Raw genomic sequence first — 12,992 nt, forward strand, 5'->3', positions numbered from 1 at the left:
AAAATATTGTTAATCACTTCACTTTGCTGATAAGAGTTGCTCAGAGATACTTAATATTGATGGCCTGAACGTGTTCAGTTTTTTCCAACTCACAACAATCCTATAGGACAGAGTAGAATTGGGCTGTAATCTTCACGGAAGAAGACTGCCACATATTTTTTCCGAAGAACCGCTGGTGGGTTCGAACCACTGACATTTTGGTTAGCAGCTGAGCGCTTAACTGTGTCAGGAAGGAGTGAATATATCATGACTTGGATCAGGCACAGCTTAGTCCTCAAAGTGACATTGGTACGCCTGATAAAAGCCATGGTATTTTCAATCTCCTCATATACATACGAAAGCTGGAAGATGAACAAGGAAAACTGAAGAAGAATTGATGCCTTTGAATTGTGATGTTGATGAAGAGTATTGAGTATACCATGGACTACCAAAAGAATGAACAAATTTATTTTGGAAAAAGTACAGCCAGAATGTACCTTAGAAGCAAGGGGGGTGAGACTTCATCTCATTTACTTTGGACATGGTAGCAGGAAGGACCAGTCATGGGAGAAGGACATCATGCTTGGTAAAGTAGAGGGTCAGCAAAAAAGAAGACCCTTGGATAGATGGATAGACTCAGTGGCTGCAACAATGGGCTCAAACATGGGAGGAATTGTGAGGATGGTGCAGGACGGGGAAGTGTTTCACTCCTTTGTATATAAGGGTTGCTGTGAGTTGGAAATGACTCAACAGCACCTAATAACAACAACAGAGAGTGAAACTAAAAACTTACTTGCTAATTAATCAGGTAGAAATGAGTTCCTAAGTTAGACTAAAAATAGGACCCTACCTTCTGTTCTTGTGTTTTCATCAATCATCAATTCATAATTTCTATTAGATTTCAATTGATCCCGAACTATGTATACATGAAAAATATTGATAGTCCAGACAACTGGATTCAGGCTGAACCAAGGGAAGGGATAGTTTTGGTTGTTTTTGAGACTTATTGTTTATTGGGAGACAGTAGAAATGGAACTTTTCTCCCTTTTACCAAGGTTTTTCCTAAATGCTCTTCTCAAAGCTTGTTTCACATCCTTGTTCCTCAGGCTGTAGATGAAAGGGTTGAGCACGGGACTCACAAATATACAAAACACTGCCACAATTTTCCCTTGTTCAACAGACTGCTTGTTTGCCGGCCTCAGATACATGCAGAAGAGGGACCCGTAGAACATCGTGACAGCTGTCAAGTGGGAGCCACAGGTGGAGAAGGCTTTGCGCTGCCCCTCACTGGAGTGCATCCTCATAATGGTGATGAAAATGAAAATGTAAGAAATGAGGATGATGAGCAAAGAACCTGTGAGGTTAATCCCTGCAGACACAAACAAGGCAGTTTGCTTGATGTAAGTATCAGAACATGTCAACATTAGGAGGGGTGGGTCAGCACAGTAGAAATGGTTGACAGTGTTGGGTCCACAAAAGGACAGGCGAGAAGTCAATATTACCTGCATTGTGCCTACCATAGAGCCCCACAAGTAGGGGAAGGTGACCAGGCAGATGCAAACAGGTCTGGACATTCTGCTGGTGTAATGTAGGGGATTGCAGATTGCCATGTACCGGTCATAGGCCATGGTACCGAGCATGTAGTACTCAGTAAGGAGCAGAGTCACAAACACAAAACACTGGGCAAGACACCCAGTGTAGGAAATGGTTTTCTTTAAAGATAAGAAATTAACAAGCATCTGGGGAGAGACATTAGTGGAGTAAAAAATATCCACACAGGCTAAATGGGTGAGGAAAAAGTACATGGGGGTTTGCAGTTGAGGAGTGAAGCGGATTAGTAAAATCATGGCAATGTTTCCTGTCAGGGTGATGAGGTAAATCAGGAGAAACACCACAAAAAGTATGGGCTGCAGCTCTGGCCGACTGGTCAGTCCCAGCAGGACAAACTCAGTGGCTTCAGTGTCATTGTGTTTGGGAACTATCTTCATCTTCATGTTTTCTCATAGGAGAAGAATAATTTGCTTTAGGTGAGAGGAGAAATAAATTACATGCAACTCCAAAATGTACAAAACTTACGAGTAAACAAATTGGCTTTGAAAGATTAAAGAAAGTTGCTATTTACTTGTACACCAGTGCTCACTGTAGTGCTACTCATGATAGTCAAAAGGTAGAAACAATCTAAATGTTCACCAATAGATGGATAGATGAATAAAATGAGATATATACATACAGGAAACCCTGGTGGCATAGTGGTTAAGTGCTATAGCTGCTAACCAAAGCGTTGGCAGTTCAAATCCGCCAAGCGCTCCTTGGAAACTCTATGGGGCAGTTCTACTCTGGCCTATAGGGTTGCTATGAGTTGGAATTGACTCGACGGCATTGGGATTGGGATATACATACAATGGAATATTATTCAGACACACACAAAAAGTGAAATTCTAATATATGCTATGACATATTTGAACCTTAAAAACGTTATGCTAAGTGAATCAAGCCAGGCACAAAGGACAAATATTGTATGATCCCACTTACATGAAATCTCTAGAATAAACAAATACAGAGAAAGGAATTAGATTAGTGGTTAACGGATGAAGGAGGGAGGGGATGGGGAGTTATTACTTAATTGGGTACAGAGTTTCTGTTTGGGGTAATGAAATGTTTTGGAAATATATAGTGCTGATGGTTGCACAACATTGTGAATGTAATTAATGCTATTGAACTGTACATCTAATAATGGTTATAAAGGCAAATTTTATGTTATATATATTTTATCACAATAAAAATATGCTAAAAAAAATTTTCTGCAATTTCCCTCAGAGATCGAAGGGTTTCAATAGCTGCCACCATGTGGTTATGAAGTATATGCACCATACTGTACTAGCCGTTTTGTAACTCCCACTTTAATTCTGTTAAAACAAAAGGAATTTGTCTTAGCCCACCAGTTTCCTTAAATAGGCTATAGAATCTGAGTCCATTATCCTCTAGCTTGATCCCTATGAGAGCCCGATCATGACAAAAATGTTTGAGAGAATGGGGCAAATGCATGACTGTCAGTGGACTTAGCCCATCATTGCCAGGAAAGACAAGCTCCTGTAATTTGGAAGAGCACATGTGTCTTGAGAGCCATAAATCTTAAGTTTTCTGTTGCATATAACTCAGGTTCAATTTCTTCCTCATTCCTCACTTCCTCTCCAACAGCAACGAACCTCTCCCAGTCCCTTGGTGTTTTGTTCATCCCAACGCCTTTGTACCAGATTCACAATGGAAAGTCTGGGCTGTTTCTGCACCCATTATTTCCTTTTATCTTACAAATCTCTTTTTATGTCAAAATATTTCCATCTATCTCATTTTCTTTCCTACATAATTTATATTTACACAACTAAATCCATAACACTAACTTTATACTACCTGATGATGTATTAAATATGTTCCTTGTAAAACGAGGAACAAGACATAGTTTACTATCAGGCTAAGCCAGGGCAATTAGGAAAGAACAAAATAAAACTCATAAATAGTGGAAAAAAGTAGACACTGTCTTAATTTTTCAGAGAACAGTAAGTAATAATTAGGGAATATATTTAAAAAAATACTAGAAATGAGTAAGGTTTCAGGATAGAAGGAAGTCTTGTCAGATCTACCTTCAAAATATTGCATACTCAATCTGAAAACCACTTGTCAGCACTTACCCTGCCACCACCCAGGTCTAAGACAAAATCATCTCTTGCCCAAGCTACTTCAATGGTCTCACTTGTTCCACACTTGAGATTCTCAATTCTGCAAACACCTGCCAATGATCATTTATAAACATAAATCACAACATATTACTCACGTGTTAAAATGGTTCAAGTATTTCCATCACACTTGGGCTAAAATCTAACCTTTTTACTGCATTTCACAAGGACCTATGTGATGTCTTCCCATCTACCCCTCCAAACTCATCTTCTGCTGCTTCCTCCTTCTGTCTCTCTACTCCTGCCACATTGACCTGCTAGCTGTTCCTTGCACATGCTGGGCCCATTACCATGCTAGGGCCTTTGCACTTGCTGTTCCCTTTGCCTAGAATGCTCTCCCTTCAGATTTTTAAATGACTCAATTTACCACTTCATTTAGATATCTCTTCTACTCTGAAAGGTATTACCTAACCTCTTGTCTAAGTTATCTCCTTTTCAAATTACTCTTTAATCATGAACCTTGCTTTATTTTTCCTCATATCACTTCCTGAAATTTTTATTTATATTTTCATTGTCTGTACCCTTTATTAGAATGTTATCTACATGAAAGAAGGAACTGTATTTGTGCCACAGATATTTGTCCCCAGAACTTTGTGCGACTATATTTGTGCCCAGGATTTTGCTGACTGCTTGCAGCAGAGTAAATATTCACTAAACATTTGTTGAATGAATAGATGAGTCAATGTGGTAACTTTGCCATCTCACAACACCTAAATTGTCATGGTTTGTAGATTTCTTAGCTCTGTAACATTACCTGTGGATCCATGGATACTGAGTAAAAACTCCAGCTTTCCTGAGGAGAATGTACAGGAGGGAACACACAGTGATAACTGTGCCTGACTTGAAACCTCATAATCTATGGTTAGAACTTGCTGGCTAGACTGTTGGAAATTAGGTGGAAGTTAATAAAATAACAAACTACCATTAATCCTCTGTAAAGGCAGGAGGACATAGAAGATTCCTACCCTGTAAAGAATGACTATATTGTTTTGTCAGAGTCACATGCCCAAAAAGCTAACACTTATGTCATTGGTTATTAGCAACATTAGCTTCACCTTGGAATCATGTATGGAGCCTTTGATAACCCTGATGACTGGATCCCAGCCTAGCCCACAGGGAGAACACATCTAGGCTCTGACTTTAGATTTTATGCTTTTCTGTTGGTTTCAGAAAGAAAAGAGGGAATTATCCCGAGAGCCTCTGTCTTAGTTATCTAGGGCTGCTATAACAGAAATACCACAAGTGGATGGCTTTAACAAAGAGAAATTTATTCTCTCACAGTCTAGGAGGCTGAAAGTCTGAATTTGGGATTCCAGCTCCAGAGGAAGTCTTTCTTTGTTGGCTCTGAGGAAAGGTCCTTGTCATCAATCTTATCCTGGTCTAGGATCTTCTCAGCTCAGGGACCCTGGGCCCAAGGGATGCACTTTGCTCCTGGTGCTCCTTTCTTGGCGGTATGAGGTCCCCGTGTCTCTCTGCTACCTTCTGTCTTTCATATCTCAAAAGAGATTGGTTTAAGACACAATCTAATCTTGTGTTCTGTCTTATCAACATAACCACCGCTAATCCCATCTCATTAACATCATAGAGATAGGCTTTACAACACAAAGGAATATCACCTCAGGTGACAAAATGGCAGACAATCAGAAAATACTAGGAATCATGGCCTAGCCAAATTGATACACATATTTTGGGGGGACAAAATTCAATCCATGACAGACAGTATGATCTCATCTCAAGTCCTCTTTCATGCAGGAAACGGAAAGAAAACTTTCTTATGAAGGGTAACACAGCCCCAGGAGTTCACTTCTGGGAAGCCATGAAGAAACACAAATTGTGAAAGTAGAACTTAAGATACAGTTATATTTCAAATGGTAAGCTGGGGTTGAGGGTAGGGCAGTGGGGTTTATGCGTTCTCATGCCTGCCTGTTAAATTTTCAGATTTTTAAAAAATGCAAGTACAGATTGATTGTATTGTATGGAATCTAAGAATCTTTTAGTTGCACATCACATAACAATCCCAAAATGGCAAAGACCTCCATCTGATGGAACCCATAATGATGGACACACCCCAAATTGTTAAGAGACATTTCCCTTCATTCAGTGCTGTTCTCTCCTTCCAAGAAAATGAGAAAATTGGAGGAATCAGGGCATTCAAAAAATTGAGTAATTAAATGTATAAAATCACTCCAGTTTAAGTAATACAATTATTGAAAAGAACCCTGGTGTACTAAGGGTAAGGAAAGATTAAAGCTCTATGTACAATGTAGGGGAAGAAACAAAACAAACCAACTTAATCCACAGAGGGTTTTTTGTCACTCTCTGGCCAAGTGGGGCACTTCAGCCCAAGATTGATAATACTACCGAGCAATGTTGGGAAGGGGAACAAACACAGTAGAGAAAAATGCAATTCCCTTGAACAAAACCAGCGTATGTTCTGAAAGCCCTGAGTGCAGCAATGCCATCGTATTTCAGTGCGAACATGAATTGGAGACTGCAAGAGAAAACCTCTCAAGTGAGAAAGGAAAGATGTTGATATTTCATTTTTTCCTTCTCGTTGTTAATCCTACGTTAACTTACTCAAAACCCTTTAAACTCTTCTCTTAATAAGTGTATGAAATCATTAAATGTATAATGGTGTGGAAACATGTTTTCTTGAACCAAAGCCTAAGGTGCTAGGGTTGGAGAAAACCAATTTAAGTTGAAAGCAAAGTATCATACACAGACGTTTTGAATTCTGATTTCGCTAAAGCTCAGTCTGTAAGCCTACTTTAAACCTGAGCTGTATTGTGGATGACGGTTTTGTAGCTGAGGTCAGGGATGGTTGCAATGTCTGCCTGACCTTCCAATACTGACATCAAAAATCACCTGCTTTCTTTTGGCAGAGACTGTACTGGGCCTTCCTGCCTATGGTTTTGCCTTAGAATGGCACTACTAATTCCACTCTATGTTCCAAAAGAGGAAATTATAATAGGTTAAAAGATACTTCTTCTGAGTTTTGTATTTTCAAAACTCTCAGACTTACCTATGGAGGGATATTTCTTAGCCCCCTCAAAGATCCCCCAAGTGAGAGTATTTATACCTGAGTGGCTAATGTTGGGAGACTCATCCCTGAAGGATTTATCAAGAAATAACCCATGAGACATCATTAGGGCTCCTTCTGGAATTATTTACAAAAGCCACATCTTTTATGGTAGAATCCTAATTTATAAGTAATAATTAGATGCACATAGTGTCTTTCGATGGAGCACTAGGTGGTGCAGTGGCTTAAGAACTTAGCTGCTAACCAAAAGGTCAGCAGTTTAAATCCACCAGCCACTCCTTGGAAACCCTAAGGGAGGCAGTTCTACTCTGTTCTATAGGGTTGCTATGAGTTGGAATTAACTGGATGGCAACGGGTTTGGTCTTTCTTTAGTGTCTTTTGGTAAATGCAGAAATGCATGGTACAATTTTGATATTCAGATTTATTATGGAGCAGTTAAGATATTTCATTCTTCATAATCACAAAGACTTTTCCATGATGCTACTCTTGATAGCCACATCTGGAATTGTCTTTCCTTTCTCTGAATGCCAGTCACATTTTTTTCTGCCTCTATTGAGGCATTTGCCTCCTTCTCTATCTGTTCTACTGGACTGTAAATGCTCTGAGGACAGAATTACTGTCAGTTTCATCTTGATAGCCCCTGTAGAGATCAGAACAAAATTTAGGTGCTCAGTCAATGTTTAGTGAAGAGCTATTGAATGAATAATTAAACAGGGATTCTAGGTAGACTATTGTGAACCCAGTGGCCTCTCATGTTAACAGTAATTTATCTCATTTTCACTGGTGACCTGACATCATTTCTTCTCATGAGTAAAAATGTGAATGCAGGAAATCAGTGTTTAGACTCTGGTATCTATTTTCAAGATTAGTTTACATAAAATTAATGCAAGCAGACTTATCACCATGGCACCTTCTACAAAGACTTATTTAGTGTATGATTCTTGAGCTATATTAATTCATAAAATTTTCCTTCTTTTGGTCCTATTGACATTATCCATTTGGATGCAGAGTGTAGTACTACTACCCTTGGGTCAGGTTTATATTGACATAATTTTGCATAACAATAAAATAATATAATAGTAATAAATCTTCCATTTGACTGAGATAAAAAGCCCTAGTAGTGGAAACAATTAGGGCTTACCGTTACCCAACCCAGTGCTATCAAGTTGATTCCAACTCATAGTTCCTTCTTTCAAACTTTGCATGGGTATGAGTACTATGGATGGAATAATCTGTTGTTTATTGATTTTGTAGAGCAAAAACAATACCTTCTGAACTTTTCTGAATTTCTAAGCCGTGTTTTGTTTTTTTTTTTAATTTTTAAATTCACTGAGAAAGCTCAGTAAACTCTACAAAATAATTTGACACATTCTTCCAAGTTCTATATGTGATATAAGAAAGAAAAAAAAAAAACTCAGTGACAGAAGGTGATTTCCTAATTAAAAATACTCCTTAATTGCCCAGGTAATAAAGATACATTATATAACTCTGTCCAAAATGTCTGTCTTATTTAACAAACAATTTCTTTTGGGTAACTTTTCTTTATTGCTCTTTGAACATCTTTGTTTCTCAGGCTATAGATCAAAGGGTTTAACATAGGACTCACAAAGATAAAAAAAAAAAAAAAAAAAAACAGCTACACTTTCCCCCTCTTCTACAAATGCCTCAGAAGGGGGACACAGATACATGCAGAACAGAGTCCCATAAAAGACAGTGGCAGCCATGAGATGGGAAATGTAGATGAAGAATGCTTTGAGCATCCCCTCAGCAAAGTGGATGCTCACGGTGGCTGTGAAGATGAAAATATAAGATATAAGGATAATTGTTAGCAAACAGGTGAGGTAGGAATCAGTCACTACAAATGTATACTTTAATGTTTGGAGCAAAAAAAAAGAAAACAGAAGAAATCGAAATGGAAAATTAACAATTAGCCCCAAAATGTCAGCAGAAGTGTAATAGTGGAAAAGAGGAACAGAAGAACAAAAAAAGAGTTCAGAAAGATAGATAATAAATAGAAAATTGAAGGATTATTGCCAATTTATTGTCATTGCTATAGTTAGGTTGTTATTGTTGTTGTTGGTTCGGACTCATAGCAACTCTATATACAACAGAACTAATCGCTGCCCAGTCCAGTACTAGCCTTACAATCATTGTTATGCTTGAGCCCTTTGTTGACACAACCATTGAGTCCATGTTGTTGAGGGTCTTTCTCTTTTTTGCCGATCGTCTAGTCTACCAAGCATGATGTCCTTCTCCAGGCATTGGTCCCTACTGATGACAAATCCATAGCATGTGATATCAATGTTACTGTTAGATAATTTCCACATCATTCTCTTGGATCACCTTTCTTTGGAGTGGGTACAAATATGGGTCTCTTTCACTCAGCTGGTTAGGTAGCTGGCTGTCTTCCAAATTTCTTGGCATAGACAAGTGAGCACTTCCAGTGCTACATTTGTCGAAACATCTTAATCGGCATTCCTTCAATTGCTGGAGCCTTGTTTTTCACCAGTGCTTTCAGTGCACTTTGGACCTCTTCCTTCAGTACCATGGGTTCTTGATCATGTGCTGCCTCCTGAAATGGTTGAATGTCAATCAATTCTTTTTTGTACAGTGACTCTCTGTTTCTGCCATCTTCTTTTGATGCTTCCTGCATTCTTTAGCATTTTCTCCACAGAATCCTTCAATATTGCAACCGGATGCTTGAATGTTTTCTTCAGTTCTCGCAGATTGAGAAACGCTGAGTACGTTCTTCACTTTTGGTTTTCTAACTCCAGGTTTTTGCACATTTCATTATGATACTTCATCTTCCCTAGGAGCCCTTCGAAATCTGTTCATCTCTTTTACTTTATCATTTCTTCCTTTTGCTTTAGCCACTTTATATTCAAAAGCAACTTTCGGAATCTCTTCTGACATTCATTTTTGTCTTTTCTTTCTTTCCTGTCTCTTTAATGACTTCTTTCTTTCTTCATGTGTGGTGTCCTTTATGTCATTCCACAACTAGTCTGGTCTTTGGTCATTAGTGTTCAATGGGTTGAATCTATTCTTGAGATGGTTTCTAAATTCAAGTGGGATACACTCAAGGTGATAATTAGGCTCTTGTGAACTTGTTCTAATTTTTTTCAACTTCAACTTGAACCTGAATATGAGAAATTGATGGTCTGTTCCACAGTTGGACCCTGGTCTTGTTCTGACTGATATTGAGCTAGTCCATTTCTTTTCAACAACTGTATTTGATTTAATTTCTACGTATTCCATCTAGAGAGGTCTATGTGTATAATTGCCTTTTATGTTGTTAAAAAGGTATTTGCAATGAAGAAGTCATTGGTTTTGCAAAATTCTATGATGCGATGGTCTCCAGTGTCATTTCTATCATCAAGGTCGTATTTTCCAACTGCCAATCCTTCTTTGTTTCTAACTTTCGCATTCCAATTGTCAGTAATTATCAATGCATCTTGATTGCATGTTTTATCGATTTCAGACTGCAGAAGCAGTAAAAATCTTTGATTTCTTTATCTTAGGCCTTAGTGATTAGTGTGTAAATTAGCTGGTCTTACGTGTAGGTGTATGGATATTATTCTATCACTAACAACATTGTACTTCAGAATAGACCTTGAAATGTTCTTTTTGATGATGAATACAACACAATTCTTCTTCAATTTTTCCTTTCCAGCATAGTAGAACATATGATTGTCTGATTCAAAATGGCCAATTACAGTCCACTTCAGCTCACTAATGCCTAGGATATCAATGTTTATGAGTTCCATTTCACTTTTAACAATTGCCAGTTTTCCTAAATTCATACTTTGTACATTTCATATTCCTATTATTAATGGATGTTTGCAGCTGTTTCTTCTCACTCTGTGTTGTGCCGCATCAGCAAATGAAGGTCCTGAAAGCTTGACTCCATCTACATCATTAAGGTGACTCTACTTTAAGGAGGCAGCTCTTCCCCAGTCATCTTTTGAGTGCCTTTCAACTTGAGGGGCTCGTCTTCTGGCACTATATCAGTGTTCAGCTGCTATCCATAAAGTCTTCACTGGCTAATTTTCTTCAAAAGTACACCCCCAGATCCCTCTTCCTAACCTGTTTCAGCCTGGAAGCTCCATTGAAACTTGTCCCCCATGGGTGACCCTGCTGGTACTTGGATACTGGTGGCATAGCTTCCAGCATCACATTAACATAAAAGCCCACACAGTGTAATATTGGGAGGCTAATATATTATTTTAATATATTATACAGTAAATATATCAATTTTTACATTAAATGTAAATTGGCTAAATCCATCAATTAAAATGCAGAGATTTCTAGATTGTGAAAAAAAAAAGAAACAACAATGAAATTTCTATTAGACCAGGTTGAATGGTAAAATCATGTAAAATTATATAACATGAAATAGATGGACATAAAAAAAGCAGGAATAGTTATATTAATATCAAACAAAATAAACTTTATGGTGAGAAGTGTTACCAGATATTAGAGGTATGTTTCATAGTGAAAAATGATTCTACTTAACAAGAAGACATAAAAAACCTAAATATGTCTGCACTTAATGACAGACTTTCATATTTTATAAAGCAAAAACAGACAGCAATGTAGAGAAAAATAGCCACAATAGCCATTAGAGATTTTCACACCTTTGTGTTGTTTCTGTTGTTAGGTGCTGTTCAGTCAGTTTCGGCTCATGTGCAACAGGGGGAAAAAAAAAAAAAACACTGCTCAGCCCTGAGCCACGCTAAAAATCATCACTATGTTTGAGCTCATTTTTGAAGCCATTGTATCAATCTATCTTGCTGAAAGTCTTCTTCTCTTTCACTGCCCATCAAATTTACCAAACATGATGTCGTTCTCCAGGAATTGGTACCTCCTGTTAACATGCTCAAAGTACTTGAGATGAAGACTCCTCCTCTTTGTTTCTAAGGAACATTCTGGCTGTACTTCTTCCAAGACAGATCTGTTCATTCTTCTGGCAGTCCATGGTATATTCAATATTCTTCGCCACCACCATAATTCAAAGGCATCAATTCTTCTTTGGTCTTCCTTATTCATTGTGTAGCTTTCACATGCATATGAGGTGATTGAAAACATCATGGTTTGGGTCAGACACACCTTAGTCCTCAAAGTGACATCTTTGCTTTTTAACACTTTAAAGAGGTCTTTTGTAGAAGATTTGCCCAATGCATTAAGTTATTTGATTTCTAAGTGCTGTGTCCATGGGCATTGATTGTAGATCCAAGTAAAATGAAATCCTCGACAACTTCAATATTTTCTCCTTTTAGCATGATGTTGCTTATTGGTCCAGTTGTGAGGATTTTTGTTTTCTTTATGTGAAGTATAATCCATAGTGAAAGCTGTGGTCTTTGATCTTTATCAGTAAGTGCTTCAAGTCCTCTTCACATTTAAGTAAGTATGGTTGTGTCATCTGCATATCACATGTTGCTAATGCATCTTTCTCCAATTCTGATATCCTGTTCTTTTTCATATAGTACAGATTCTCAGATTATTTGCTCAGCATACAGATTGAATAAGTATGACGTAAAGACACAACCTTGACGCACACCTTTCCTGATTTTAAACCACACAGTATCCCCCTGTTCTGTTTGAATGCCTCTTGATCTATGTACTGGTTCCTCATGAGCCATAATTAAGTGTTCTGTAATTCCTATTTTTGGCAAACTTATCCATAATTTGTTATGAACCATACAGTCCAATGCCTTTGCATTGTCAGTAAAACACAGGTAGTCATCTTTCTGGTTTTGTCAGCTTTCAGCCAATATCCATCTGACATCAGTAATGATATTCTTAGTTCCTTGTCCTCTTCTGAATCTTGCTTGAATTTCTAGCAGTTTTCTGTGGATGTCCTCCTTCAATCACTTTTGAATGATCTTCAGCAAAATTTTACTTGAAAGTGATATTAATGATATTGTTCAATAATTTTGTCATTCTTTTGGATCACCTTTCTTTGGAATTGGCACAAATATGGATCTCTTCCAGTCTGTTGGTCAGGTAGCTGTTCTCCAAATTTCTCCTTATAGACAAATGAGCACCTCCAATGCTGTATCTGCTTCTTGAAACATCTCAATTGATATTCAATCAATTCCTGGAGTCTTGTTTTTCAGCAATGCCTTCAGTGCAGCTTGGACTTCTTCCTTTGATTCCATTGGTTCTTGCTCATATGCTACCTCCTGAAATGGTTGAATATCAATGTATTCTTTTTGGTAATCTGTGTATTTCTTCTATCTTCT

General features: G+C 37.9%; 1 pseudogene; it reads right to left on the reverse strand.

Moving 5' to 3' along the window:
- Positions 1-448: 448 nt before the first annotated feature.
- Positions 449-12,992, reverse strand: part of LOC135232026 (olfactory receptor 5M5-like) — a 29,229-nt pseudogene continuing 16,685 nt past the window's right edge.

Source organism: Loxodonta africana, chromosome 7, assembly GCF_030014295.1.
Source record: "Loxodonta africana isolate mLoxAfr1 chromosome 7, mLoxAfr1.hap2, whole genome shotgun sequence".
Classification (NCBI taxonomy): Eukaryota; Metazoa; Chordata; class Mammalia; order Proboscidea; family Elephantidae; genus Loxodonta; species Loxodonta africana.